This window comes from Pseudonaja textilis, chromosome 10 (assembly GCF_049901715.1).
Source record: "Pseudonaja textilis isolate UNSWEBS1 chromosome 10, rPseTex1.2, whole genome shotgun sequence".
Lineage (NCBI taxonomy): Eukaryota > Metazoa > Chordata > Lepidosauria > Squamata > Elapidae > Pseudonaja > Pseudonaja textilis.
Window position 1 is genome coordinate 3,219,567 of NC_141999.1, and position 7,845 is coordinate 3,227,411.

Below are 7,845 nucleotides of genomic sequence, written 5' to 3' on the forward strand. Positions count from 1 at the left end.
TAATCTTAATTTAGGATTAAACATTTTTAAAAACTGTAAGATTATATAGCATTGTAAAATTTCAAAGAAATCAAACATTCCACTTAATCAAGGTGAAGGAGGAGGGTCTCCATGGTGCTCGTCAGACCCACGTTGATATGGGCCTTTGTGTCCCCTCAGCAAGGCCGCAGAGTCAGGTTGCCCCTCCACTTTATGGGAGTTCAGGAGAGCGGGGGCTCCACATCCCCTCTGGGAAAGGATGAGGTTCCTTAATGCAGGGGAAGTGCTAGACCCAGCCAGTCAAAATATTACACAAGGCAAATGTAAAATATTTAGAGCATAAATGGATACCAAGAATTGTCTGCTGTAAAGAATTGATATCAGAAGCACAACATAATATCAAATGTCTATGCAAACTGTATTTTGTTTTTTTGTGGTTAAGATTATCATCAAATAAACTAATCTTGGTAATTCCTTTGTCTGCTTACTGATGATATATTTCTGTATCATCTATTTTCCTTTGGTTTGCTCGTTTTCTTTTCTTCTTCTTCTTCTTTTAAAAATGATTAATACATAAATAAATACCACTTGATTTCAAAATTCCCCCCTTCCTTAAGCACCAAATGATAATTATAATCAACATGTTTATAAACATTCAAAAATTATTTCTGATTACAGTCCTTGTGTTAATTGTTTCCCCCTTAAAAACCAGTCTCTAAGTTCATTTCATTGTATGATGTGTGATACACAAGCAGCTTTTCCAGATTAAACTTGGTGAGGATATTCTTCTGAATGTGGATTTTTAATTTTGGCTTTGCTGCGTATTTCCAATTGGGCTTCCCAGTCTGGTACCTTTGACAAAATGTTTCTTTTAATATTTGTCTTTGTGCCATCGATTTACATCTCAATAGATCGTGATTTTTTTTTAATTTATGTGTTCCAGAAGAAATCCTATTTTTATATAAAAATGGAAGATTCAATTCAAACTTTATTTTTAAGACTTAAAGAGACTTTTTTTATTCTGTATTTCTTCCAGTATGTTTGAGTTGTTTTCTTTTTACATAACCAAATATAATGGAATATTCTTTTTATATCACAACATTCATAATATCTTTTACTATACGATTTATTTTTGTCATTACTGAGTTATATACCATCTGTAAATATTTAATACCATTTTTTTTCTCAAAATGTAGCTTAGGGTAAATTTTGTTGTTGTTTTTTCCCTGCATAATTTTTACTATTGTTGTATTGCAATTATCTTTTAAATTTTGTATCTACTTGTGATTGTTAATTCTCTATCCTGGTCAAGTTTTAACAAGTAATTTATATATACATCCTAGTAGATGGTTGAGATTCTTTATGTGTTTCATTTTCTGAATTTCCCTCAAAGCTCTCTTTCTTTCTTAAGATCACTTTTTTTTCCTTCACCAATTTGTGAAGACATCAACAATGCGAAATGTTGAGATTCACCAGGTAATTATCGCTGTGTCTTTAACTGACTTCTGGAATCTGAGTGCACCATAGCTGCATATATAATTGTCCTTTTCATTGGCCATTTTTGGAGGACCTGTGACGGTAATTGTGTGAGATGTTCACAGGGAGGGTAAAAATAAAAATCCAAGATGGCAGCTGCGATCCTGCAATCCAAGACCGTGCCCTTTCTTACAGGTTGTGAAGCACTTAAAAGGGGGCAGAGCTTCGACAGCACAACTGCAGCTACCATCGTGACTTTTTTGACCTTCTGTCCAAAAATATTCTCCAAGATGGGTGGGGATTGAAGTGCAGCCATCTTAAAGTTGCCAAGTTTGAGAAATGCTGATCTAGAAGAACTATAGCATAACAAAACAGATGTAGAGCTAAATATAAGTCAGCCTCATTTAACCTCACACAACAGGAGTCATTCTTTTCCCTTTCCAAATCCACCAGCTCCGAAAACGTCTCTGATTTTTTCAAGAGCTGTTGGGTCTTCCATTATTTTCTGTCTCCAGCGTCAATGCGACCAAACACCAGAGCAATGGACAGTGGCAACACTTGCAGTGGACTAAGTTGGTCGTGAAAAATTGGCATTTTTAAAATGGGTGCTATCATGGTTTTCCTTCTGTGGCCATTATTCATAGATGCAAAAGCCCAACTCTATGGTGAGGAATTGGGAAGAGAAGAGCCACAGAGACAGTCAGGGGCTTGGAAGTGAAGTGTGATGACCCAAAAGGGCGTGGCACAAAGGCAACACAGTCACATAAGTAAGAAAAGTCCCTTTAATACCTCAAACTTTGTCCCCAATGTCCAGTTACCTTCGGCTGGAGAAAAAACTATCCCAAGAAAAGTCTTTAAGTGGAGAAAATTCAGTCCAAAAACAAAGTACATATAAATTGTAAATAAAAATCCACACAAACCACACTGGAACTGGACTGAGCAGGAAAAGAAATTGCAGACTTCAAAGGCCAACAAAACACAGACAGTTGGGAAGAGCCAGGAATCCAGATACGCCTCGACCATAAAAGATAACCCACAATTTTCTTCCCACGAGTTGCTGTGCACAACCTCTGTGTTCCCAGCTGCAGCTAATGAAGGGAATCAGGGCCTTTTCCTCCCCCATAAGCCACACAACTCATGTTGCTCCCTTCTCTGTTCCTCCCTGCGTGTCCTAGGATGAAGAGGGGGTGGGCCTGGATCTTTCCTTGAATTCCCTCTGCCTTGCTCTACCTCTCCCCTGCTCTGCCCACACTTCCCCAATTTCTTCCACAGCCAACAGAGCCACACTCCCACCCCATCAGCTGCTTGGCCTCCCCCTCGGAATCAGATTCTGACAGGGGCTTGGAAGTGAAGTCTCCTGCAGAACAATTGGAAGGAATTGAGTATGTTTGGGATAGAGACAAGATGGTGGGGAGACATGAGGTTCATCTTCCAACATGTGAAGGAATGTCCCAATGGTGAAGATTTAATCTCTCAAATACTCAAGGGTAGAATGAGAACCTGTGGGTGGAATCTTTACACAAATAGATCCGATTTCAAGATAAGGAGGAATTTCTTGAACATGAATATTGTGAAACCACTCAACAACCTGCTTCCTGGAGTCATGAAAGGTCCATCACTGGAAGCTTTCAAGCAAAGATTAGACAACCAGTTTGTTTGATGGTCCTGAGCAGAAGCTCCATTAGACACCTCCAAGGTCCCTTTCAATTCTATGATTCTCACTACAGGGAGTCCTCGGGTTACATTCATTTAATAACCTTTTGAAGTTATGATGGTGCTGGATGAAAGGACAAGAGTTGTCCCTGAAGTTATGGCCATTGCAGTGCCCCTGGCTCAGGAGAACAAAATTAGAGTGCTTGGAAACCAGCTTGCATTTACAATGTTTGCAGTGTCCTGGAGTCACACAATTATCATTTGCGATCTACTCAACTGGTTTCTGACAAGCAAAGTCATTTGGGAAGCCAGCAGGGAAGGTCACAAGCTGCAGTCTTGCTTAGTGACCTAACTGCTTAGTGACCTAAATTTTCTGATCCCAAGCATGGTCAATTCTGTTCAGATTTCAGATCACTGCATCCTAGTATTCTGACCCAAACCCTTTTCCAATAAAACAAACATCAACCCCCGGTTAAAAGGCTGCTGCAAACTAATTAACTTTGATAAGCACAAGCTTCGCCAAAACTGTGTGAGTCTGCCAAGAATAACAGACAAGAAATATTTCACAACACAAGAGTCTTCAAATACCAACTTAAGATACTGTACTGTCCACGAGGCTGGAGTTTCAAAACGTTTTTGCTTCCTGCAAAGAATGTTCGCTTCACATCTGGCTTTTGTCTTCTTGAAGGAGGGGCCATTATCTTGCAGCCTTACTCCCGAGTTGCCCGTGCTGCTGCAGCTGCTCTTTCCTGCAAGCAACCCTGCGCACATGTGCACTTGGCACAGGCTCCTCAGGAAACTCCTCATCACTGCTACCAGCCCCCACAATCTCTGAAGGCAGCAGTCCATTCCTTAATGGTCCTGGCCCCTCATTTGAGTCCTCCCTCTCCTCAGCCATCCGCACCTGCTGCTGGCTAATCACAACACCTAGACTTGAAGACGTAAGCATGATGATTTGGCTGTCAGTGTTGCAGAAAACCTCAACTCCAATCAATAATTCCGAGATAGACATCTTCTCAAAGGTTCCTTTTATTAGAGTAGTAAACTGGCACATCTGGGAAATCCTGAATTTGAAAGTTCCGGGTTTCCCTTCAATAAGTAAAAAATTACAAATCTGTCCCCTGCACCCATCATCACATCACATGCCCCAGTCACCATCTGTCCCAACTTGAGACATCCTCTCAACCAGGTGCAGAAATAACATGACCTTGACTTAGAAGAAGAATGCTGTTATGTCTATAACCACATACGCTCCAAGAAATGCCCCCCTCCCATTTTCCCAGGCTTAAGAATGTGGCAGTCTGGTGCTAATATGCCTTCCAAAGCTGACAGGCATCCCCCCTTGGAAAAGATCACATCCTGAAAAATACAATAAACAAAACACAACAAGGGGTTAACGCATTATCATCAAGCCACTTAATCCCTCTTGGACTTTTTTGACCTGAGGACACCAACAAGATCAAACCACCAGGCCTTCCAGAATAATCGTGCCTGCCTCTGCCCCCTCAAAGGCTTCCTGCACCAGCAAGAGAGCAACAGCATATATCCCTGGCAGTCCCAGTTTTAGCCTTTTTTCACGTGGCTGAGTTCGTGGCCCTCTCAGCCTTCTTCTTCTGGAACTTGGCGGTGTCCTATGATAGACATGTTCCTTCTCCTAAGCCACAGCATGGAGGATCCACACAGCAGTTTCCCTCCGCTCTTTGGAGAGGTGTTTTATGCTCAGATTTGATACTCCTTGGTCAGTTCCCTTGCCCTGCAAGGGTTAAACCACAAAGTGCCTTATCTTGGGTGTGTGATATTTTGGCTCTTTGTCAAGGCCCTTTATATACACACCCACCTGTGTTGCCTTGAGTCAAATAGAAATAGAAGCAAAGGTCTGGTGGCTCTTGGCATGATAATCTCCCTTGCCTTTTATTTTAAAGCAGTGTTTCTTATCCTTGACAATTTTACAATGTGTGAACTTCAGCTCCCAGAATTCCCCAGCCAGCATGTTGGGAAGTTCTAAAATATTTAATTTTGGCTTCCAAAAAGTTGCGTTTTCACAATGATAGATAGATAGATAGATAGATAGATAGATAGATAGATAGATAGATAGATAGATAGATAGATATAGATAGATAGATAGATATAGATATCATACTTTGGGTCTTTATGGTTTGCATCTGATTGACTTTAATGGGATTCTTCTGATCTGTTGTTTAAAACAGAGTTGGGATTTTTTGAGGTTGTGCAGCTGTGCATTCATGAAAGGCAGATAATGGAATAAAATAAGATTTTCAATAGAGGACCAGCAAGATCCAACCTTTCTCCAGGCTATCCGTGCCATGAAATGTGCATTGGTGCAAGCAAGAGGGAGGGAGGGTGGGAGGGAAAGAGGGGAGCTGCACATGGGGCTATTGGCTGCTGCCCCCCCACCCCCCTTGGGCACCGTGGCTTGTTGAGAGCTAAGCACCGCCATAGCTTGGTCACTTGATGAATCCCTGCCCAGAATATCAACTAGGCTGGGGGTGGAGGGCTCCTCCAGCAGCTTGTTAGCAGAGTTGCCTGGACCAATGGCTCCCTGCCTTCCGGCATTCCTCTCTCTGCCTGGCTGCACCGGAGGATGTGCCCAGCATTATCAATCAGATGGATTCCCTCCCCAGGAAAGAGGCCGAGAGAGGCCTCTGGTCGGTGGTCACTCGGGACCTCCCAAGGCTCTGGATGGTATCACACCCCTCCAGGTTGCGATCACCAATCACCAGTGCAAAGAGGATGTTCATGCCAATCGTCGTCACTGGCTGCATGGGAAAGCTGGGGGGGCTTTCTCTGCCTCCCCCTACCCACCCCCCACCCGGCATGGACCCCCAGGGAAGGAAGGGGAAGCACATTTGTCTTTTCATTTCTGAAACGGGACCAAAAAAGGAGGCTGACTGAACCTTCGCTAGCTTCAAGGGGTGGAAGTTGTTGTCATCTTGAGGCAAGGAAGTTAGACTTCCTGCAACAGGGTTATGTTCTATCCCTAGAGAGTCCTTGTTTAGCGACGGCATCATTTAGTGACTGTTCGCACCTATGGTGGCGATGAAGCAATAACTTTGTTACCAATCTTTGCATTTGCAACCTTCATAGGTCTGACCAGCAAAGGAAATCTAAAAGAAGATTGTAAAGTTGCTTTTTACTTAATGATGACTTTGCTTAATGACCGAGTTGACGGTCCCAATAGCATTAAATAAAGACTTACCTGAATCTAATTCCATTTCAAATTAAAACAATAAAATCAGGGTTTTGAGAGGGAGAGCATCAAAGGGTAAATCTTGGATTATATCAAATTATTAGGCTAGCTAGTGATTCTGTGGAGTCCTTGGCACTTGGTTGTCTACTTGGTTGCCATCCAGCTCATGGTTGACCCAAAGGTGTTTCTGCCCCCCCAAGAAGCAACTGGACTTCCTTGGTTTTCTTTAAAGATGTTTCACTTCTCAACCAAGAAACTTCTTCAGCTCTGACTTGATGGTGAGGCATGGAAAGATTCATATTCCTTGCATTCTTTTAGAGAGTTGTTGAGGCCTTTTGGAGGTTTACCTGGGTCACCTGAGTAACGCAAATGGGTGTGGAGCCTCCTTGGAACTGCCGAAAGGACCGTCTTGTAGACTGGAGATAGCTGATGTCCTATCTGTATCTGCCACTCTTTTGAAGGCAGCAAAGTCAACATTTTGTACAGAGAAGACTGCTGGTTTGAAAGAACGGTCCAAGAGGCCATCTATGTCAAGACTGAACAGCCCTCACTCAACAGAGAGGGGAGGGACACGACCTCGTTGATCTCCAGTCTACAACACAGTCCTTTCAGCAGTTTCAAGTAGGCTCCGCACCCATTTGCACTAGTCAGATGACACTGAGGACACAGAGAAACCTGCAATTGGCCTCAACGTCTCTCTAAAAGGATGCAAATGACCAGTTGTGTCTGCAAGGAATATACATCCTTCCATTCCCCACCATCCAGTCAGACCCGAAGAAGATTTTTGGATGAGAAGCAAAATGTCTTCAAAGAAAAACAAGAAAGTCCAGTTGCATCTTGGGGGCGGGGGGGAACGACACTTTTGGGACCATCTGGGCTTAATTGGCTTTCTGCAGATGTTTCATTACTCAAGTCGGGTAACATTATCAGTCCTAGAAGGGAGAGCGGTTTGCTCTCTGTTTGTACACAGTGGCTTGCCATGTCAGCGTTGCTGGGAGTGTTTTGTTTTCTTCTGGGTAGTTCCTTGATCCTAGCATTAATCCTGGCTTATCGACGTGTTGATGGCGAACAAGGAAGCATTCTGATCTTTTTGTTCTTTTTAGGTTTTCCTTTCTCTCTTTTGAACAGCGTGCAAAATGTGGTTTATCGCTATGTGCTGCGTAAGCACGCTAGGTGCTGTGCGCTTCATTCTATCCTTCAAGAAGCCTGGAAAATGCCTACCAGCTTCACTCCAAACTTAAGTTTCTATTCTACTGTCTGGCCAGGATCACCCAAGGTGGAACATGGAGGGTAATCCTTGACTTAGAATCACAGTTGGGGCCAGAGTTTGCACTGCCAAGCAAGATGGTTGCGAAGTCAGCCGGGCTGGATTTGGGGAACTTTTTTGCCTTGGTTGTGGAATGAATCCCTGCAGTTATTAAGTGAGTCACATGGTTGTTAAAGAGAATTCAGCTCCCTCCCCTTGACTTAGTCTTTCATAATCTGCCTGGGAAGCTTGCAAAGGGCATTCCCACGACTCTGAGATGCGA